This window comes from Ambystoma mexicanum, chromosome 2q (genome assembly GCF_040938575.1).
Source record: "Ambystoma mexicanum isolate Mex_15411 chromosome 2q, UKY_AmexF1_1, whole genome shotgun sequence".
Lineage (NCBI taxonomy): Eukaryota > Metazoa > Chordata > Amphibia > Caudata > Ambystomatidae > Ambystoma > Ambystoma mexicanum.
The window spans coordinates 44084179-44108200 of NC_090924.1; positions in this window are offsets into that span (position 1 = coordinate 44084179).

Sequence of the window (24022 nt, forward strand, 5' to 3'; positions counted from 1 at the left end):
CCTATTGGGGTAGCTCAGCAGGTTCAGTGACTGTTGCTAAAATGGTGTCTTTTTAAAACTGGCTGCTAATCTTAGGACTTTTTGCAACTCCTTTTTAAAAAAATAAAAAAAAAACTATTTCTATGAAATATGTTCGACCGGGGGATGGGTTGGGATTATATTCAGGGTTAGTGTGGGTGGATTTCTGCCCCATTGTGAAAATCAAAAGCTGGCACCCATGAACGCACAGTTTAATTTCCTAATAAGTGCTGTCAGCACAATAGAAGCATTTATTTGAGATTAAGCAGGTCGACAAGCATATAACAGGTTTTAGAAATAAATCCTGTGATAAAATGTCAGACAAAAAAATAAACACATTTTAAAGAAAACCATGAATGTACGTTTAAGAGCATGTTTCAGTTTGGAAACATATTTTTTGTTTTTTTCTAGACAAGTGTAAGATGAACATTTGGAAACAATAGTGTCCCAAGCATGTAGGTAGCCTGCTTTTAATAAAGATGGCCCCCACCCCAGTGATATTTGTGGCGCGTTGGGGCAATTGCCCTAGCTTCCCTTTAGGGACGCCTATGCTTGCCACAGGCGAGCTCTGAGTGATATGCAAAGCTCTGCTAAGCACTCAATCCTTGAGTGGACGCATGTTTGCTTTGTTTTTGCGCACGACCCACACGATTGAACAACATCATGAGATTACATTCTTCCGCCAAGCGATGCTAACTGCTGGATTTCAATATTGTTGGATTTAGAGAACGTGCATTTTCCTATTTTAGCTATTTGCCAAGGTTCGATGTGACACCAATCTTCAAACGCGATTTCGCGAGTATTCGCTTCCTTTGCATTTGGGTTTTGCAATTTGCTCACTTTATATTTGAGAATCTGCAGTTTTTCTTTTGCATTTCCAAATAATATTTTGCCACTTCCACTCGGTATAATTTATTTCGTTAAGCATGCATTTGTATTATGTACTTTAAAGAAAAAAGTACAATGTCACCACAGATCCTTTGATGTTTTACAAAGCCCAGATCATCTGGAGCTTGGTTTCGAGTTGTTGCATATTGTGTTATATTTCTTTTGTTGGTGTTTTTGGGGGAACGGGGGTGGATTTCTGAAATGTTTTAAGACGGTCCATTTCTTCTTAGAAAAGTAGATGCTTGATACTAAAGGAACCGATGGAGTGCACCAGATTCATAATTGTATTGTTTCACAAATGAAGGAGAATAGTAAATGCCCAAACCCAGCCCACACAGGCCCCCATATCCATTTAATACATTAAACATGGCTTCCGTCTATGGCTGAGTTATGATGCACCCCATAAGCCTGGGCAGTCATCTGATCTGTTTATCTTCCACACCCCACACACCCCTCCCTCCCGCACCAACCCCGCGCAGTGTGACTGAGCTAAAGCTGAAGAAGTGGAATAAAAAATAAAAAAAATAAAAAAGCAAAAGAAAGTCATTAATAGAACAGAGCGGGAAGATGATGAATTAGGGAGCCAGTGCTAATTTTTCATTTTGACAGATTATGGTCTGTCATAAGGCCGAGGAGATGCTTCTTGTACACAGAGCTGCAGAGCTCGCTCTTTGTAACACTACCTTATGTTTCTCGCATGAATTAGGCAGTGGGCAAAAAAAAGGATCAAACATTTATGGCAATCTATAATTTACATGCTGGAAGATAAATAATGAACTCAACCCTGTCATTAAATTGGTTCCATGTTATTCCTAATCCCTGAGGTGGGGAAACTGTTTTTGCAGCAGCACTCGAGTCAAAATTGAATTTCTTTTTTTTAATTATTTGGTCAGTATTGCTGAGAATTATTGTGTTGCCAGCCTTCCTCCCTGAGCGCTGGCACAGTCGGAAAGACGCTGCAGCCCGTCAGTGTTCACAACATGATTGCCAGTGGTAAAAGACACTATGGGGATGGCCATGATTGAGTCAGTCTTTAATTCGTATTAATGAGTAAGTGTGACTGCTGCTGTAATACGAACGGTAGTTATAAAGCACAGTGAATGTGATTCCTGCAAATTATTCAATTAAAGGCAATATAGAAATATGGGCTATCTGTCATTCAATCAGAGCTTAAAAAGCACTCTGGGTTGATAGCGTGGACGCTCCCAGCCCCCCTAGTCGAGCAGAGAATGAATCATAATATTAAAATCATAATGGGCGAGATCAAGTGACCGCCTTGGTACAAGAAATGCATGAACACATGTTTTTTGTTGCTGCTGCCCATCATGACGTCACTCCTGTACCCATCATCCTAGTGTTTATTATGTTTCCTTATATTTTAGCTGACATTGGTTAAGGTGCCCCTGTCCCTATTGGCATCATGCAATGTGGGTTGCAGTAAATTGGACTGTGCATATGCGCCCAATTTGCTGACTATGAACATTCAGACTGTCTCTGTTGACTGGAGCAAGGCTGGTGTCAGTGAATCACATCTGTCTGAACTGGCCCCAACATAGGACTGTTCTTCAATGCTGGACATTGTCATGGGTGTGGAAGACATATTCCCCTCGTTTGGGGAGGATGTGCCCAGTACAACACAACCATTGCCATTTTCTGCCGGAGTGGTTACACATGTGATGCCTTATGGACATTGATGCAGAGGGTGGACTAATCCGGATTGGGGTTGTGAAACCATGGCTGTAATGTTTCAGGGAGAATAGACCGAAAGTTATTTTTCCGAAAATAACTTTTGGTCTTCGCTCCCCTGAACATTTCAGACTTTGCCCTTGCCCACCCCTCTACTTACCTGTGAGCAGCACACCTCCCTGTGTGCCGCCATCTCCAACACCCCTCTGCGATGCCAGTCCCTTTCACTTGCATGTATGAGAACCGACGCCGCAGGGTCCGCTTTTCTTTTTTTTTCTTCTACTTTATTGAGTCAGGGTTGGGGGGACGCCCTTGCAATCCCCGCTCATACTACAGTGAAGAAGGGTGCGCGGGACCCACACAGCCCCTGCTGCCCTTTTTTACTGTAATATTGCGTATGGCATATTTGTTCAAATATTTAGGATATACAAGATTTTCATATAGCTGAAATTCAGACAAATATGCCATACGTTTTTTTTCTTCTCATCTTTTTGGGTGATTCCGACAAATCTCTCAAAACAATACATACCATTGTTCTAGAGAAGGTGGGAATAGTGTGCCGGAAGACCCTTTAAGTGCCTTTCAACGTCTTGCAGCCACTGGTCTGGATCTGATTTAAGGAGTGAGCTTGGATGGCTGCCCATTTGGTTTGCAAGACTAGCAAGACTAACCGAAATAAACACGTTTTTCTCAATTGGATGTCTGCCCATTTGGTTTGCAAGACTAACAAGACTAACCGAAATAAACACATATTTTCTCAATTCATTGCTCAAATTAAGATTTAAAATTATTATTTGATGTCCACAGATTGGTGCCCCGCTTTAGACCTGTCCCCAGTGCGGTACAGCACCCATCTGTAGGCTGCCTCCTCTCAAAGAGCCCACGTGCCTCACCAATAAATGGTAGGAATCCTTATTAAAAGCTTCATGGGGTTTCTCTAGAGGAGGTGATGCAGGGCAGTCAGTGGCATGCATAAGTGGCTGCTCAGGGGAGCTGAGAGTTTTCTATTGCAATGGATGGGCAAAAAACAGTCTTGTTTAGGGAGTATACAAGTGTGGGTTGGACATTCTGAGTTGGGTATGCTGTTTTGATACTTACTTTCATTGCTGTGGTCTTGGTGATTGATTGCCTTGTTCAGATTCTGGTAGGTGACTACACCCTGTAGCTGCTGGAATACTGCCTTGCTTAAGATCTGTTCTGGCAGCTGCATTACCAAAGGAACAGTGTGAGAATGTTGGACTAGGATCTCCCCTAGAGATCACTGTACCCCGTTCAGTAGTCTCTTCACTATTGAAAACAAGAAACAAGAACACAGCACATGTCCGTGTCCTGGGAAAGCAAATATGAGATCCTTCTCTTGATCCTCTTTGTTAAATCCAGAATCTTGGCTCCACACACCCCAAGATGAGGAACTGCACAATCATAGTTGTGTTTCTTACTGACACCCCAAACAGATCTAAGTGATGTGCTCATCCCTGCAGCAGATCTAATTTATTCAATTGATGGATCATGTCATCGAGATAAGAATTAGAAATTGGTTGCAGGGTATGCAGTGTTTGAGCCTGCGAAGGTGATGGAGAGTGAAAAACTGACCCAGGTCTCTTCCTCCCAGGGAGCGTAATTGGTAGCACTTACAGGAGTGTGCAGTTTTGCAGCCCAATAATATATCAACATATATACTGATTACCATTATGCCTTTAGGGTAGGCCACAACTTTAGTCAGCAGTAGAAGGAAAGATGGTTCCTGACATCGAAAAGATCCCCTATCAAAAATAGCCAGTATTTCAAGGCTCTCCTAGATGGCATTATGGTACCTGAAAAGAGAGCCATTATCAAGTATGCCGCATATCAGCTCCTAGATGCTGAAATCAGTTGAGGTAATGATTTTGCGGACCGAACAGCTAAACTAGCAGCTGTACCTGACTCAGAAGGCAAATACATTCTTCCTTTTGAAACCAATTCTATTTCCCCCATACAAAATCCTGAAATAGTTGGTTAACATTTAAGAAAATGCCCCATCCAGTGAGAAACACAATTTCATATGGAAGGGTTGTTGATTAGATGATGATTCTCTTTGGAGAGATGACCAATGTCGATTAGTGGCACCCAATATGCAATGGTCGCACCTTGTTAGCAAGGACCATGGCCAGGCAACGTGGATAGAGAAAAGATGCTTATGTCAATGAACATTTCATGGTTAGCCCCTGGGCATAGTAGTGACACCCACAATACTATTGTTGCACCTTGTTTGGATATACCATGACCAGGCCATGTAGATAGAGAAGGGATGGTTATGTCACTGAACAAATTATGGTTCGGCCGTGCAGCACGGCAGAGCACAGCAACCAAGATGGTCACATAATGCTAGAGCTCCATTGGCTGTCCCCCATATGGTTCTGTTTTGGAGCATACTACAGAGCTGCACCATATAAATTCCTGTAGAGTATCACTGAAGGGGACCTGCCGCCCTAGTCTTGAATGTTACAGGGCAATTCATAGCGATGTTGAAACAGTGGTGTGGGAGTGGAGGATGCATCATGCAGTGTGGGAAAGCCTGTTGGACTGTATCAGAGAGGCTCAGCAAAAGCTGCACTTCTAACAGATAAATGTTATTAAGCTAGGCAGAATACCATTGTGGTGCTGTGTTGATACAGCATGTAGGGCATGGGCACTGAGAAGGCTGGGGAGAGCATTGGAAGCCTCTGAGTGAAACTACCCATAGCGGCTGACGGCAGTGGGCAGGGGCTAGAGTGCACTGCCAAGCTGTGGAGGTTCTGCACCCTCTACAAGGTCAAGCCGCAGAGTGGAGTGGTCCAGTGTATGAGTTAACTCCTACTGTGATGGGCCTGGCTGATGAGGGCCATGTAGGGTATTTTGTGGAGATTTGGGGCCTGACGGTATTTTATTACCGCCGAAAAATAACTTAGCATTAATCACTCTTTGTATTCAGATTTGGCCATGTGCAACAATAATACAATGGACATGCATTATTTCAGCACCCAGACCTGCATATTTGGTATACGTGGTTGGTGGTATTTTGGTGAGCATAATTCCCTTGTTTTATTTGTGGCCCCAATGTCCAGAATCCCTTATCTTTGCTTAGATTTTTCGTGTGATCACTAGAGAGACCTCAGACCTACATTTTAGGAATACCACATTTTCAGTGATAGTGTTGGTGTGCCACCATGGGCGAACTCACTGACTTATTTACGACAGAGAGCTATATATGGTAGTCTTGTGGTAATTTCCACTACCTTATATACGGTAGGGAGCTATGTTCAGAGAGTCTCTCTTCCCGTTGGCTCATGTACCTCCAACAAGCTATGCTACAGTCACTCACAATTATTCATACTGATTCTGACATGCACACATCTGTCTTAAAATGACCATTGCACTGTTTAAAAATCTCCCCACATCATCGGCATTGTAATGGTAAATAGTAAATACACCACCCGTCTGTTTTCAAATATTTTTCTGTATTATAAAAGTTGCATTTAAACATGATCTCATTCTTTACAGAAATAAATAAAATGGTACAGTAAAAGCATTGTCTATGACACACTGCAAAGAGAGTGGCGGAGAACAGAACTCAAATTGCAACATTGGTATTTGATTAAGACACGCACAGGAATCCCCTTTCCTACACTGACTGCATATTTTCGTGCACACCCGGCTCCCACGCTTATGTAATTACCTTATCTGTTCAAAGTTTTCTTCAGCTGTTCTCCTTCGGAATGTGGTTCCCTTGAAGATTAACCCCAGTAAAAGGATCGCCTTTCCTTTTCAAACCGGGGTCATTGCCTGGAATTCTTAGCTTTTGCAGATAGGAATGCCTCCAACCAGGAAAAGGTCTTCCTCCCAGCTCTGCCAAATCTGGACTGTAGCAGGACGCAGGAATCTGCATTCAGTCAGGAGTCCCACAGCCAGGTCTTCTCCCCAGTAGTGCAGAAACATGTCTGCCTGTCTTTTTCCCCGATACTGCCCACTAAAACTTTCATCCCAGCCCTCTGTATGACGTGTCCCAATGAAATCCATCATCTCTCATCCTCCTACTCTCAACAATAGCTTCGCTTATACATTTGCAATTGTTGCAAATCTGACTTCCTTCTTCCTGCAGTTACTGTGCACAAAAACACGGAGAAGCAGGCAGAGAAGAGAAGAAAAAAAAATCTGCACACACATTTAAATGGCTTTCAGAGTATGCCTAATTCTGCAGTGGAGAACACATTTTATTAGTGGGTTATGTTAAATAAGGTTTTATTAGTCAGGTTAATGGTTAATAGGTTAGCTGTTAATTTTCAAATCTGTCTCTCGCACCATAGGCATTTCAGGTGAAAATAGTGTGCATTTTTAAATGAGCACGTGTGCTTTTAACTGTAAAAATAGATTTGCATCTTATATGTTAAAATCGTTTTTGACTGAATAGTCTGTCTTTCCTTGTTAATCTGGTAACCCATATAGCAATGCACCGCACCCTTGTGGTGGTGCTGCAAAAAAAATGTGCTACTTGTGCAGTAGTGCTGTACTCTGTGCTGTAACATGCCAAATATCCTTACATATACCCTCCTTTTGTTTTTAGAACTTGGCTATAATCTAAGCCAATTCCTAAAAACAACTTGTTCTTTCTTTTTCTTTTAAAATGCATGTGTATTGGGATATCTTTCTCTTCCTGACGTAGTCAGTAAAATCAGTAACATTTTCATTTTTACTGATAGCACAATCAACCATCCACCCATGATTAGCACCAGGATAGCCAAACCCACTATTGAGCGTTCCCCCCAGGTTCCCCAATTAAATCTTTCCACTTCTATTATGCACAGATTACTAATTGTAATATTGTTTTTTCTCAAATTCATTTTTATAACATGTCTTTCTTTGTGATTCAATAAATATTCCACATCCGGATCTATTGGAAAAGTATCCCTTTGAAAAAAATCGATATTTTCCACTTGGCTTTCCCAAACATCATTTGTTACATGAAACAATGTTAATCCCCCAATTGACACAATTGCATCCTTTGGAACCTGTAAATAAAAAACATTATATTTCACCTGTTTAACCACGTATGTTCCATGGTTTAAATGTACTACCGTCATGTTCTTTAAGCAGGTGCTGACCAACCATTTACCTCTGACCATCTTAGCCTGTGCCATTTCTTCACTCCCCATATTACTAATAATCACTTCACATCCCTCTGATATACTTGGGTCAGATTTCAACCCACAAATAGCATCTGTGGCATCAGGAACAAACGGTTTACCTGGACACATATAATTTTGTTCTTTAAATGTTACACATGTTTCCAGGTTTGGTATTAAATAAACTTCAGGTTCCCATGACTGAAATGCCACCACTTCTGGAGTCTTAATCTTAATGAATTTGTCCTCTTGCCAAAATCCCACGTTGTGTACCCACTTCGTTTGATAAATAAGTTCAGGGGCTACAAATGGGATGCATAGCAAAAATCCGATCTCTAGTCTTTCCAAGTCCACATATAACGGCATTGCATTCCCCATTTCGAATGCAATTTTTACCTGTATAAGGTCAATTTCCCTTCTGGTCAATCTTTCTATCATTTGACGAATGATATCCTGCGAAACAAAATACAAGGGAATATGTCCTTGAATCAATTGTGAAACTGCAGTTTGAACTTCTCTCATATAATTCGTTAATAGTCTATCAACAGGACTCATTATGTTCAATATTTCATTTAAAGTTCTGTCATGCTTAAGTATTATTTTAGTCGCCCGTTGCATCACATCCGCTTGTTCATTTAGAATGATTGCAGTTTCATTTATGAATCTTACTTGTTCATCCAGTCCCCCTCTAATTCCATCTAATGTCTTTTGTATTATCTCTAGGTCAATACTCAGTTGTTGTGCTTTAGTACTCAGTGTTCCTACCGAAATAGAATTGGCTGTTGATATTGTGGTACCTATTATTGCTCCAATTATAGACATTACCATTGATATCGCGAGCATCACCGCACCTCTCTTTCCTCTCTTCTTCTTAATGTCTGCTGAATTCAGAAATGTTTTTTCCAATTGCATTAATATATCTCTTATTGACTGCTTAGTGTCCTCTTTTCTTATTTCCAGCCACTCTTTAGTCTGTTCAATCTTAATTCCGGTATTGTTCAAGTGTTTTTCAATCAAAATCTCAGGATTTAACGGAATGTATATATTTTGGAAAATCATCCTTCTATCACTCATGACGAATCCTGGTGCCTCTTCCACCGCGATACCAGATGCTGGTCCAGGTTCAATGACAACCTGTGCTTCTGAATTCTTGAAGATCCCTCCAAATATCATCATCACTAAACATATCACCTGTATCATCTTCAATGCTGATCGCTTTGTAGCCTTGGTCTTCACCCCTCTTTGGGGCTTTTCCGGAATCCGTCCTCGTGGGCTCCAGGACTCCATCGTCTCCCGTGGCCTCTGATCCCGGAACCTCCGACCAAATAATGTTAATTGTCTAAATCAAAATAGAAAATAAACAGATTAATTACATAGCACAATACTAACTTCATCCTTTTGCCAAAAATAAAACATGCTTGGTAAAAATATTTCATTTTTTTTTTTTTTCTGAAATTAAACACAAGTTAAAAGAAAACAAGCAGATATTCAATATTTAACACACTTTCTCTCTGCACACCAACCATGAGCTTCCATTATATGTGCATTTATTTATTTATTTATTTATATTTATTTTATATTATATTTTACATATACTACAGTGTTTATGTGCCTTCATAACAATCAACTTTTTTTTTTTTTAACTTCTTTGTCACTGCCTCCTGATTGTACCCATTTATTTTCTCTTTTTGTGTTCAAAGGATTTTATCTGTTTCTACATGCTCAAGCCGCCTGATCTCATGTCTGGGATGGCATGGTTTGATTTGATTTACATGGACAAACTGCTCTATTGCAGTTTCACCTTCATTTTTCAAAATTTTATACACTACAGGAGAGACCTTATCTATAATCCGAAATGGCCCCTGCCAGGCTGCTAGAAATTTAGAATTTTTCTGTTTACTTTTTCCAAAATGAAACTTGTACACCTGATCCCCTACACTGTATTCCTTTGTTGATGTCTTTTTATCATAATATGACTTTGCACTGTCAGCAGCTCTTTCCAGATTTCTCTGCACAAAAGCAAATGCATGCTGCAAATGCCTCCTCAGTTCATCAATATATTCATGAACTGTGGATGCACTCACTAGAGTTTGCTCATGTGTTCTGTATAGTAGGTGTTGTGGTAACACCATTTTCCTACCTGTTAAGACCTCATGGGGCTAACACCTGTTGCTTTGGCAGGAGTCGACCTGATTGCCATCAGAACCAACGGTAAACGTAAATCCCAGCTGGAACCTGCTTCTGCCACAAATTTCTTTAAAATATCCACAACAGACCTATTGCTTCTTTCAACTGTACCTGAAGACGCCGCCCGATATGCGATATGTAGTTTCCTTTTCACACCTAGTATTTGCCATACTTTACTCATTAGAGTACTTGTGAAATGACTTCCTCTGTCTGACTCAATTCTTTGTGGCAACCCAAACCTTGAGAACACATGGTTCACCAGCAATGTGGCTGCTGTTTGCGCACTACAATCTGGTGCAGGAATGCATTCAATCCACTTTGACATCAAACATACCACACTCAAAATATAACGGTGTCCCCTGCTCGACCTTTTTAAAGGACCTACATAATCTATTTGCAAATCTGACCATGGGAGAGTTAGGCCTCTTTTCATCAATGGTGCTCTATGCATTGGTGAAGCAGGTTCAAATTGGGCACATACTAGACATCCTCTAGTATATAATTCCACATCTTGGGACATATGTGGCCAGTAAGCATAATCTTTTAATATTTCTAATGTTTTTTGTGAACCTCTATGGCCTGCAGTTATGGCATCATGTGCATGGTGTAGCATCAGTCCTCTGAATGAAAGGGGTACTACCCACTGTATTTGTCCTGTTATGGACTCTCTAATCATGAGTCCATCCTGTAATCTAATTCGTGTTTTGTTCTTTAATAACACCCTCAACTCTTCTTTTCCCATACAATCATTTTCTGTTAAAGGATTTTGTTCAGGATCTATCAAATGATTATAATAGAATCCCAAAATTTGATCATTCTTTTGTGCCTCAATCAAATCTTGGTCTGGCGTGTCATGACTCCACTGCACCACCGGTTGATCTACCTCCTTTGGTGCTTTAGAACGCGTGACTGCATCAATTTGTATTTCACCCATTAAATAATCAATAGGTAGCAATTCTCCCATCACAGCCCCAATCTTAGCCAGATGGTCTGCCTTATCATTTCCCTCCTTATCCTCTCCTGGTGTTTTTAAATGCCCACGAATTTTTCTCCAGTATATTGTTAAATTATTTTCTGACACCAATTTGTCTATGGCTTGTATCATTTTTCCATGTTTAAGTGGCTTTTTGTTGTATGTAACCATGCCTCTTGCTTTCCAACCAGGCAAATACTCCACAAAGCTATTCCGTGCATAGTCAGAATCAGTCACCAGGACAATTTCACTGAACTTTTTATCAACTGCAGTAGCAATTGCTTTATAGATGGCTGCCAATTCCGCCACCTGACTGCTCCTATCTCCAATCCTCATCCCTATACTGGGAACGCCTTCACATTTCAACCAGACATTTCCTATTCCTGCCACTAACTGTTTATTACTGTCATTTTCAATGTGAAAAGCACAACCATCCACATATACAGTTGGCAAATCCTTGCATGTTTTTTCATCAAAAGCTTTGTGTGATGATTGTTCAAATTCCTGCAAACTATTTTCCACTTCCATTTCATTTGGTATTTGTTCAGCTGCACAGTCATGTAAGTCAGCTAACCCTTGAGCAATTGGGCTCTTTTTATTTTGTCCATATCTCACTTCTACGGGAAAACCTTGTAATGCCAGCGTCCATGAAGTGATTCTGGATTGCGCTAGATTGCCTGATCTAATTCTTTTACTCTCTAAAAATTGCAAAGGTTGATGATTTGTTTCAATAATCACCTTTTCTCCCTGAACAATGGGGCGGAAATGTTGTAGCGCCCACACAGTGGTTAATAGGGCCTTTTCACATTCATTAAATTTCATTTCAACTTGGGAAAATGCCTTACTTGCATATGCAATGGTTTTGGGATTCAAATCGTGTTTTTGTGATAATACTGCTGACATACAATGTTCAGAAAAACCTATTTCTATAAAGAAATCCCTGTCCTTTATGGGGTATGCTAAACATGGTGCCTTTACAAGACATTCCTTCAATCTAGCCACTGCATCAGACTGCTCTCTTTCCCATCTCCAGGGAGTATTTAGTTTAAGCAGTTTAGTCAATGGTTGAGTGATTTCTGCATAATTCTCAATGAACTTTCTGTTATAGCCTGTCATCCCTAATAAACTTTTTACTCCTTTCACATTTTTAGGATCTTTTAATCTTTGTATGGCCTCTATTTTCTTCCTTTGTGGATTTAGCCCACGTTCAGTCACTTCATGCCCTAGAAAGTTCACTTTTTTCTTGCACCATTGTGCTTTTTGCAAAGATACTTTGGCGCCTGCTTTCTGCAATTGGCCAAGTACATGTCTTATTTCTTCAAAATGGCTTTTCAGGCTTTCATTTTTTATCAGGACATCATCCACATAAACTATTGTTCCTCTTTCCGCTGCATCCGGCATGGCCTTTCTCAAAAATATGCCAAATTCACTCCCACTATTGATGTACCCGAACGGAGCTCTACACCAGGCATATTGAGTCCTGTCAAATGTAAAGGAAAATAAGTGTTGTATCTCCTCTGCCAATGGCACACACCAATATCCAGATGTGAGATCTAACGTGGTAAATACATTTGAACCATGTATCTGAGCTAGGCCCTGATCAATGAATGGTAGTGGCCATCTAGATACTGGTACTCTTTTATTTAACTCTCTTAAATCTGCACACAGCCGCCATTGACCATTTGGCTTTAACACACCTAAAATAGGCGTATTGGATGTGCTATGAATGGGCCTGATTATTCCCTGTGATTCCAAATTTTTAATAATCTCTGCCAATGATTCTAAACATGCCAGCGGTAGTCTATACTGGCGTACAAACACTGGATTTCTGCTACAACCTTCTGGTAGTGTGGCCACATGTAAATCAGTTAAACCACAATCATAAGCATCTTTTGCAAATACATCCTTAAACTCCATAAATATTTCCCTCAGGTCGTCTCTATCCTTATCGCTGTCACATGCATCCGCTAAGTAGATCTGCTCTTCTACCATTCTGGAAAATTCTGGAAACTCTTCTGGTAAAGGAATCTCAGCGCTTTCCTCTAACTGTGTGGCTGTGTCTTTTTGTAGAGCTGCCACTTTTAAATATTTTGGCATATCAGCTTCCACTTCAATGGGCTGATTTCCTGTTTCATTTTTATTTAAATTAAATATTATGCAATCCTCTTGATGGCAGCACACTGTCTCATTTGAATCATAAGGATACACAGAATGAATTTTAAATATTCCTTTGGGCTGAGAGTCCAGGTGTTCTGGCAACTCACCCTTGGCATCTACATATTTTTCAGGAATATTCCCAATCACCATGTTATTTAAATCTGCCGTATAATGTGATTTTTGTATGGCCATTCCTAATGGGGAGTTTTCCTCTAAATGAATATCCTGACAACCTTTATTATTTACCATGATTTTTACAGATCCCTCACCAATGTCTACCAATGGAATGTATTCATAATCCAGGCCTTGCTGTTTTATGGATTCATTCAGGCATACAAATGCATCAGAGCCTTTCATCTGCTGCCCATTTTTGCATTTCAGTGTTATTGCAAACTGTTTTGTAAATGCAGGAATAATAGTATTTTTCCTCATTTGTAATTCGACTGCATAAGGAACCAGTTGTGCACAATGATAAGCCCTTCTTTTGTCTTCAAATTCAGGTGCCGGACCACCTAGGCGTGACCATATTTTTTGATTAAGTAAATCTAACACCATACACATTCTGTGCATGATGTCATTGCCCATGTAAAATTCATTTTGTGCTCCACTCACTATCCATACATTATGGTAAATTGTTTTCTGCCCAATGCTAATTTTAAGCATGCATCTGCCTGCAATTCGGTTTTCAAAGTCTGGACTGTCCAACCCAGAAACATATTGGTTTTTAATCCTAAATTTCGGGATTTCTTCCCTCTCCATAATTTTTTGCAACAATTTCTCATTAATGAAACTCCTTTCATGTTCAAGTGCTAAAGTGGCTTTTATTGTTTTAAGATAATCATTTATACCAACATGAACCCATGGTTGCTCATCTTCCATGTGTATTTCTGCCAGAGTGGTAATGTGTTTTTCTGAATCTGTTTTAGGAGCAATATTCTGTTTGCATGTTTTCTCTTTTAAATAGAAACGTAATGTGTGCTCATCTATGGCAGTCTGCCAATCTTTCCTTGGGTCCAAGTATATTTGTACAGGTAGTTTTTCATTGTCGCTCTGCATTTTGTCTTGACACATTAATATAACAGTGACACTAGGTATGCAGCTATTCTGGAGATATACCTCCACAGCATCATTTGTTTTGGCAACGGTGTGACATTCATTTATATTGCTGTTTTGTGATTTTAGTTTCTTAGGCCTCAATGGTTTTTTGGTTAAGGACCACAGCACTCCATTCACCCCATCTATGAGAGGAGACAATCTTTTCAGGCAATCTGTCCCCATCAGAAATGGAATTTCACAAATAGATGTGATCAATACCTCTTGTTTCATTCTGTGCTTTCCTATTTTTATGTCAACCTCAGTTACACCTATGATGGGCACCTCCTCCCCATTAAAGTTATGCACTGGGCCTTGATTTGCCTTCACTGTGATCTGACTCTGTGGAGGCCTCCCTTCATTGATACTCTTTACCAGCTCCTTGGACATAATTGTGGCCTGTGCGCCAGTGTCAATCATAGCGAAGGTGTGGCATTTTTCTTCTACAGTGATGGGTGCATAATATCTGTCCTCAACTTCCTCTAATACACATAAGAAATGTGAATTCTTACTGATTTCAGGGCTCATCTTTCTCAGATCTTTTTCACTTTTGGCTAAGCACATTGGTAAATGAAAAGACATTTTTCCCTCCTTTTTACCCATTTCTGTGCGAGATATTTTATTCATTTCTCCATGTTCAGAGGTTTTTTGGAGTGTGGCCACTGTTCGCCCATCCATCTGGGTAACATCAGAGACCACATTACAACCTTCCAATGGAACATGTGTAACAACATCATTCAGCAATTTGTCATTTTTTAATTCTGTGCATTTGTGATCATTTAGTGTAATACCAGCCCTTTCAGCCTCTTCAAAAATATGTGGCTCAAAGAATTCTTCAGGTGATTGACTTGTACCCTCCTTGTGAGTATTTCCTTTTTCTGTCTGTGTTTGGTCATTGTTTTGCTTGCCCAGGGAAGGAGCTATGGCATCCCCACTTACTCCCTGTTCACTGGTATTCCCCATGCATGAGTCATTTTTCTTAAATCTGTTCCTTTGTTCTTTTGGAATTCCTAATGTTTCTTTTTCATTTGTGCAAATCTTTACTGTTTTATTTAGCTCTAAGTTAAACCGTACCTCTTTTTTAGAAGTATTTGCACTTTCTATCACAATTTCATTTACTGGTACTTTCATTTTTAATCCATTAGGCATCTCAGAGTTGTTATGCAAAATTATATCAGAGCAATCTGTCATTTTGGCACTGCGATTATCATGAGTACTTAGTCACTTTTCGGAAGCCCCCCGGTCATTGCTATGGCCATCAGCCCCCTCTTTGGAAGGTTGTTTTTGCGCTGTATAGAGCTTTCCTATTTGCTCAGCTAACATTTTCACTTGGGCCTCAAGGCACTGGAACCTTTCCATCTCTCTAGGATCCTCTTTCTGTGGTCTAGGTCGATATTGGTTGTTTTCCCCCTGATTGGATCTATTCTGATACCTCTCAGGTGATTGATGTCGGTTGGGATGGTTTCTGAACTCTTGATTCATTTGTGGAGGGGAGCGGGTTGCACCCATCCTTTGATTATAGTCCCCTGGTGGGGAATCATTGTACTGGCGTGGATTGTAGTTCACGTTTTGCCTCATGTCCTGTCTCTCAGATTGTGGGTACTGGCCCCTATGTTGATTTCCATTATCAGTAAATCGATCCACATATCGGGGCCTATCCTGATTACCATATATCATGGTGCTGGGATCAAATCTGCTCTGTGTCCCCAATGACTGGTAGGGACCATCATTTCTTTGATCTTGATTTTGTCTCTGGTTATTGTTCATACCTGCCATATCAGGCCGATATCCTACCCGGGGTCTATCCCCTAAATATCTAGGGCTGATGTAGCTCTCTCTATTACTAGGATCATGTGTTTGGAACATTGGTACAGGAAATGGCGATCTTTGTTGATTACCCCTTTGTTCAGGTGTCACATTATTTTTACCTTGGCTTTGAGCAGACTCAAGGGACATTTTGGCTGACCTGATTTCCATTACTGTGGCTGAGGGTTCTTTAGATTTAGGCCTGGTATCTTTCATTTTATCACTTTCTCTACCCTGACAATAGAGTACCTCATATAGCTTTGTGCTTTGATGTACAATCCATTCAAGGGACTTGTCACGGTCAAATTCACGGACCAATTGGGATATGATGTCTTTCTGTAGCCCATAGAAGTATGCGGTTTTGAACTCATTGGAATTTGAGTCAAAAGATACATCAAAGCGAGAGAATGCTCTTTTTAAGTCTTGTAAAAATTGGCGAGGGGATGTATTAGGTCCAGCAGTAATTGTGTACGCGACTTTCTTTGCCTCCTGCAATGACTGAAAAGGAGAAAAATGACGCCTAATTTCTTTTTCAAACTCCAGCCATGTCATATTCTGCTGTTCATTTAATCCCCTTATGATGCTAGCCGTCGGGGCATCTAAAGTTAAATGAAAATATTGTCTGTACTGTTCCTTAGGTATCTGGAGTGCTGTAAAAATGTCATGTACCGCTTCTAAGTGATCCTCAATGCAGCATTCACCTCCCTTTTTAAATGGTTTGATCAGGGCTTTAATGGATTTCATTATTTTTATGGGGCTACTTGTTGCAATGCGTGGAACTGCACTATTTTGTGACTCAATCCTGTTTTCAGGTGTATGAGATTGGTGGCTGCCCCCAATGGGAGTATCAAATCCCCCAAGGGCGCTGCAACCAAGTTCAGTCACCGGCCCAGCCACTGTAGCACTAGCTCTTTGGGCATAGCTAGAATTCACCTCCACTCCATTGAATGTGGTACCCTGCCGCCTCTCCTGGGACCTGGGAATGCACATTTGCTGTTTTAAGTCCTTACACTTTTTAAGGAGTCTGGTTGCTTCATTTTGCAAATAATTATTTTCATCATTCATTTTATTAATCACCTCCTGCATATCGCACATTTGCATTTGGCATTCATTGAACGCTTTATTTATCTTGTCTCTTTCTTGAATCATTTTAATCATTTCTTGTTCTGCACTCTGGAGATCACCTTCTTTTTCGCAATGTTCTTTTTGTAAAATCTGCATTTCTGAAACAACCTCATCTTTATCCTGCCTAATGTGATCCACTAAGGCTTTTAAGTGTGCCAATTCTTGCTCACTATCTTCAAATTGTTTCTTGCTTTTGGATAACTGAGTATCAAAGTCTCTGCATTTTAATTGCATGTCTTTTTGGCATACATCCAATTCTGCTCTCAACATTTCATGATTTTTACTTGCCCCCTCTAATTCAGTCTTTAACCTGTTAATTAGCTGAGTATCATTCTCTTGCATTCGCAGGGACTTGTTTAAAATAAACCATATTTTGCCGCATAGCCGTATTAAACAGTCTTTCTCTGCACTTTTATCGGCTGCATTCAATAATCTTGTAAGGCAGACCTGAATTATGCTGCCTTCTGCAAAAATATTGTCTAGTTTTTCTTTCTGCACCTCACCCTGAATGCGGTTACTCCATTCTAACATGCTATTCGAAGACCAATTCCCATGTGCAAATAACTTTGCCTCTAAATATTGCACTAGATCTGAGAATGTGGTTTCCTTTTGTGACATTCTGAAATTCGTTTTTAGTGGCACACTGCTATTATAAAATGGGTTCCCTTTAATGTGCAAATGACAGTGTGAGACACACTTGCCACGCCCAGTAGGTACTCTATGATCACTTTCCCGGCCTGCAACGCACCATAAATATGTAGGGTATTTTGTGGAGATTTGGGGCCTGACGGTATTTTATTACCGCCGAAAAATAACTTAGCAATAATCACTCTTTGTATTCAGATTTGGCCATGTGCAACAATAATACAATGGACATGCATTATTTCAGCACCCAGACCTGCATATTTGGTATACGTGGTTGGTGGTATTTTGGTGAGCATAATTCCCTTGTTTTATTTGTGGCCCCAATGTCCAGAATCCCTTATCTTTGCTTAGATTTTTCGTGTGATCACTAGAGAGACCTAAGACCTACATTTTAGGAATACCACATTTTCAGTGATAGTGTTGGTGTGCCACCATGGGCGAACTCACTGACTTATTTACGACAGAGAGCTATATATGGTCGTCTTGTGGTAATTTCCACTACCTTATATACGGTAGGGAGCTATGTTCAGAGAGTCTCTCTTCCCGTTGGCTCATGTACCTCCAACAAGCTATGCTACAGTCACTCACAATTATTCATACTGATTCTGACATGCACACATCTGTCTTAAAATGACCATTGCACTGTTTAAAAATCTCCCCACATCATCGGCATTGTAATGGTAAATAGTAAATACACCACCCGTCTGTTTTCAAATATTTTTCTGTATTATAAAAGTTGCATTTAAACATGATCTCATTCTTTACAGAAATAAATAAAATGGTACAGTAAAAGCATTGTCTATGACACACTGCAAAGAGAGTGGCGGAGAACAGAACTCATATTGCAACATTGGTATTTGATTAAGACACGCACAGGAATCCCCTTTCCTACACTGACTGCATATTTTCGTGCACACACGGCTCCCACGCTTATGTTATTACCTTATCTGTTCAAAGTTTTCTTCAGCTGTTCTCCTTCGGAATGTGGTTCCCTTGAAGATTAACCCCAGTAAAAGGATCGCCTTTCCTTTTCAAACCGGGGTCATTGCCTGGAATTCTTAGCTTTTGCAGATAGGAATGCCTCCAACCAGGAAAAGGTCTTCCTCCCAGCTCTGCCAAATCTGGACTGTAGCAGGACGCAGGAATCTGCATTCAGTCAGGAGTCCCACAGCCAGGTCTTCTCCCCAGTAGTGCAGAAAAATGTCTGCCTGTCTTTTTCCCCGATACTGCCCACTAAAACTTTCATCCCAGCCCTCTGTATGACGTGTCCCAATGAAATCCATCATCTCTCATCCTCCTACTCTCAACAATAGCTTCGCTTATACATTTGCAATTGTTGCAAATCTGACTTCCTTCTTCCTGCAGTTACTGTGCACAAAAACACGGAGAAGCAGGCAGAGAAGAGAAGAAAAAAAAATGTGCTACTTGTGCAGTAGTGCTGTACTCTGTGCTGTAACATGCCAAATATCCTTACAGCCACTAGATTCAACACGACAACTGCAACACTGCTGTAATATTGAGCTGAATAAATTGCCATAGTTCCAAGTGGAAATTCTAAAGTTGTCCTGAAGATCAGACTTTCGGCTTGGGTGCTGATTAGCTGGGGGATGCCCTGACACAAATGCAAGAGCCAGGCAAAGCTAGACATCTTCACTTGGCCTGCTAGGAAGATGTCAGAACCCGCCAGACCAATGGCACATGCACCTGTTGGGTATTTTGTGTAGATTTGGGGCCTGGCGGTATTTTCTTACCGCCGAAAATAATTTAGCAACAATCACTCCTTGTATTCAGATTGGGTTATGTATAATAATAATAATACAGTGGATATGCATTATTTCAGTACACAGACATGCGTGGTTGGTATGCGTGGTTGGTATGCGTGGTTGGTGGTATTTTTGGTGAGCATAATTCCTTTGTTTTATTTGTGGCCCCAATATCCAGAACCCCTTATTTTTGTTTAGATTTTTCGTGTAATCACTAGAGAGACCTCAGGCTTGCATTTCAGGAACACCACATTTTCATTTTTAGTGTGCCGCCATGGGCAAATTCTCGCTGTTTTATCTACGGCAGCGAGCTATCATGTGGTATTTTTCACTAACTTATATACGGTAGTGAACTATGTCCCGGGTCTCTATTTTTGCTGACTCATGTACCTTCAGCAAAAGGCTATTTCACACCCAGTTACTTATTATGTTCTGTCCAGAAAACACACACTTATATACTGAATGGAATCATGCACACAACTGCAGCCAAATCTTATTTTTAGCTATCTTAAAAATGACAATTGCACTGTCTAAACATCTACCCACATCATCAGCACTGTATTGGTAAATGCACAAAGGAAAGAGAAAATAAAACACACCACCCGTCTGCTTTCAGATATTTTTGTGTATTATAAAAGTTGCATTTAAACACAATCTCACTCTTTTTACAGAAATAAATGAAATAGCACAGTAACAGCATTATTTGTGATACACTGAGAAGAGAGTGGCGGGGAACAAGAATTAAATTTGCAACATTAAACACGTGGGTAAAGCACAGGAATCTCCTTTCCTACACTGACTGAATATTTTTGCACACACTCGGCCCCCACACTTCAGCGAGATAATTACCAGGCTTGTTCAGCATGTAACTTCTTTGGCTGGTCGCCTTCTGGAGGGTTTCACCCAGCAAGGACAAGCATTTGCTGTCACTCAAATTGGGACTTGTTGACTGGGAATCCCAGTCTCTGCAACCAAGTTGAATCTGCTTTAGGAATCAGGCATCCCCAGCTATCAACTCAGTCCTTCTCCAAGCTCCGAGATGTCTCTCTCCAGCTTCTTCCTCGAGATTATACAAGAAAACTCTGGTTACCTCCTACCAAAGGATCCTAACCAATAAAATTCTATCATGTCCTAACCACCCTCTGCACACAATGGCTTGGCTTATACAGTTGCAACTGTAACCAAACTGATTTCCTGCTTATTCGAGTCTTTGCTTCCTGCAAATACTGTGGACTGAGCGCAGATAGAAGCAAAAAAAAATAAAAAATCCTAATGTGCGTTTAAAATGACTTTCAGAGCCTGTCATTTTCCATTCATTTTGCACTGGAGAACACATTATGTTATTAATGAGTTACCGTGTTAGTTTTTTGTTAATGAGGTTAGTTCATTAATCCTCAAATGTGTCTCCTGCAACAGAGTAATTTCAGGTAAAAATATGCTTTTAACTGTGAAAAAATTATTTGCATTTTATATGTGGAAATCGTTTTTTTACTGCATAGCCTGTTTTCATCTACATGTCCATAGGTTGCACTGACAACACATAGCTTGAAGCAATTGCATTAAACCCATGCAGTGGCGCTGCATAAAAATGCTCAATAACACATGTCTTGCTGTACCACATTATATCAATGCACCAAACCCATGCAGTGGCGCTGCACTTCAAAAAAACATGCTATACATTGATCCTGTGCAGTGGTGCTGCGCTAAGTGCTCCCAGAACACGCTAAACAATCCTACACACCGCAGAAGCCATTACTTAAGATCTGGCGGATATGGATACACAAACATTCCTATTCGAAATGAGATTGACATTACAATCCGTGGACAGCATGATGGAAACCATGACTTCTAGAGTACAAACTTTACATCATAAGACTAATCAGATTTCCAGCAGGGTTATGGAAACCGAAAAGAGGATAGGTCCTACAGAGGTGACGGTGCACCACCTGAAATCCAGGCTTATCATTGCTGAAAAAGAATTGTAGGCAATAATTGTGAAAAATTATCAGGAATCAAGACTGTAATGAAATAATATTCAAATTATTGAGCTGCCAGAGTCATCAGCACCCGACCCACTGGAGCTGTTTTGGAAATCCTGGGACACCCTAAACTTTCTCGCAATTTCCTTGTGAAACTGGTGCACTGCTCAATGTGAGTGCATGAGCCCCGGACCTGCCAGTATGTCCAGTGATGGTGACGATGTTTAACTTAACTATAGCAATAGAGACATCACACTCAAGGCAGCCAGAGAAAAGGCAGAGTTGGGATTTGAGAACACGAAAAACGTCATTTTTCTGGCCTGAAGCTTGACAATCCAGGCTGCTAGGAAGACATGAAGCCAAAAGGCGGCACTGCAAAAAGAACATCAAGTATTACATGTTATTTGCATCAAGCTTGATGATTATAGAGTGTGATAAATCCTTCTTCTTCACATCCCATGAGAAAGCAGCAAGCGTTATTGACTCACGATTGGCCATTCCCCAGTTCGGGGAGAGAGGCCCACTGAGTTAACTGGAATATCAACTGTCATAAAACAGTACACACACTGCCCAGCTTATTCAAACAATAGAAGCACCCCTCTATGCTTTCCTTTGTAATTGGAATAGCTCATTGTTTAGGGTAGTGGGGTATGAATTTGCTGGAGTTTGGGGATGGGCCAGTGAAGGAGTGGGTGGGGAAATAACATATTTTCTGTTTAGGGTTTGTTTTATTGCTGTGTTGTTGCAGAGATTTGGGGCTGTCAGTTATTGCATGTCATACTCAGTCGGAATGCTGGGAGAACTCTTAGTAGTTACTTGCTTGGCCAATATAACCGAAATATGTAATTTATAAGCATAATCCCACATACTTGTCCCTCAATGCAATTACATGGAATGCTGGTGGTTTAAATAAGGATATTAAGGCCTGAATGATTGTTTTTTATCATACTTGAAAAGACGTGGTGCAAATGTGATCATGCTTCAGGAATCTCACTTGACTGAGATCGGGCATTCCAAATTTGGCGTAACTGGAGTGTGGGAAGATGGTACTCACCGTTTCCCACTCAGCTACGGGGAGTAAGAATAAAAAGCACGGTGGGTTTCATCCAATACAAGGTTACAATTGAACCAGAGGGCGGATTCGTATGTGTAGCAGCATATTTTCACGGGCAATGCTACTGTATTGTTAACGGATTTGCCTCCAAGCCAGACCTGACACCATTTTTCGACTTGATTTCGGAAAAGCTTCATGATTTACTGAACTATAATGTCACCATGGCTGGTGGATTCAATATCGTTGCGGACCTTGATTTGGATATATCATCTTCAGGTAAGAGAATAGTGAGGGGCACAGCTAGAGCACTCCTGCTCTATATTTTATTTATTTATTGGTTATTTGTTATGCGTACTCTACAGCAGAATGTGTTTCAAGGTGCATCAAGACAAGGTAAGGGGAGGACAGGGAAAGGGGAGCAGGGGATACAACAGTAACAAAAACGTTCTTAGGACTTGAAACATTCAGAACGTGCACGTTCTATACCATGAGAGCAGGGGAGAGGTGCAGGGGGAAAAGGAGAGAAAATAAACAACATGATCTAACTAGGTCGTTAGACAATTTAGAACGTGCAAGTGCTGAGACATAAAGGGGGATAGAGGGGGAATAAGGGGAGTGCAGAAGGGGAGGAGGTAAGAGGTACAATATGCAAACAGTTAATAAATGCAGAAACAGGTAGGTAAACTGCATATGGAGAAACGGGTCATGCAATTGGGACAAGCAAGTAAAGGTGACTACAACCTGGAGAAGCCTCGCCTCAGGGATTGAGGGGCTACATCAAGCATGCAGACATTTAAGAGTAGACAGGTACGTGACTACAGACTTGGAAAGCCTCACCTCAGGGATTGAGGGGCTACATCAAACATTCAGACAATTACAACTAGGCAGGAAAGTGACTACAGACTGAAAAAGCCACACCTCAGGGATTTGGGGGCTACATCTGGCTTGCAGGCTGACAAACACATCACAACGTTTCAGAGTGATCCATGGTTGCAGGTAAAACAATTCTAAGCACAACAGGAAACCAGAGTCAAAAGAAGGTTGCAAGAAATGTCAATGCAAATGGGCAGGGATCCTGTGACAGTCAGTGGTTCCAGGAAGTCGATGCAACAAGCAAGGATCCAGAGCCAAACCCAAGGGTAAAGTTAGGTAAGGAAGTGCAGAACACAGCACAGGGCAGTCAGCCGAAGTCAGTAGGGTTGAGGGGGTTAGGGAGCACGAGGAAGCCCAAGTTGCGTTGCAAATTCAGAGCCAGTGGGTGCAGGTAAGCAAGGGAAGACAACGTAAATGGAACAGAAGTAGCAACTAAGAAAGGCAAGAGGGGGTAGATAGGGAGACAAAGCAGGTTGGCTGAAGGAGGGAGAGATTCACGGTGGCAAGTGGATGGAGTAGAAAAGAAAGAAGGACACAAGCAAGGCTACAGGTAAGAGTGGGAAAAATGGAGCACCAACCAAAAAGCAGAGAGAGGATTGAGGTGGCTGGGGAGGTGGGAAACCACCACAGAAGGTGGC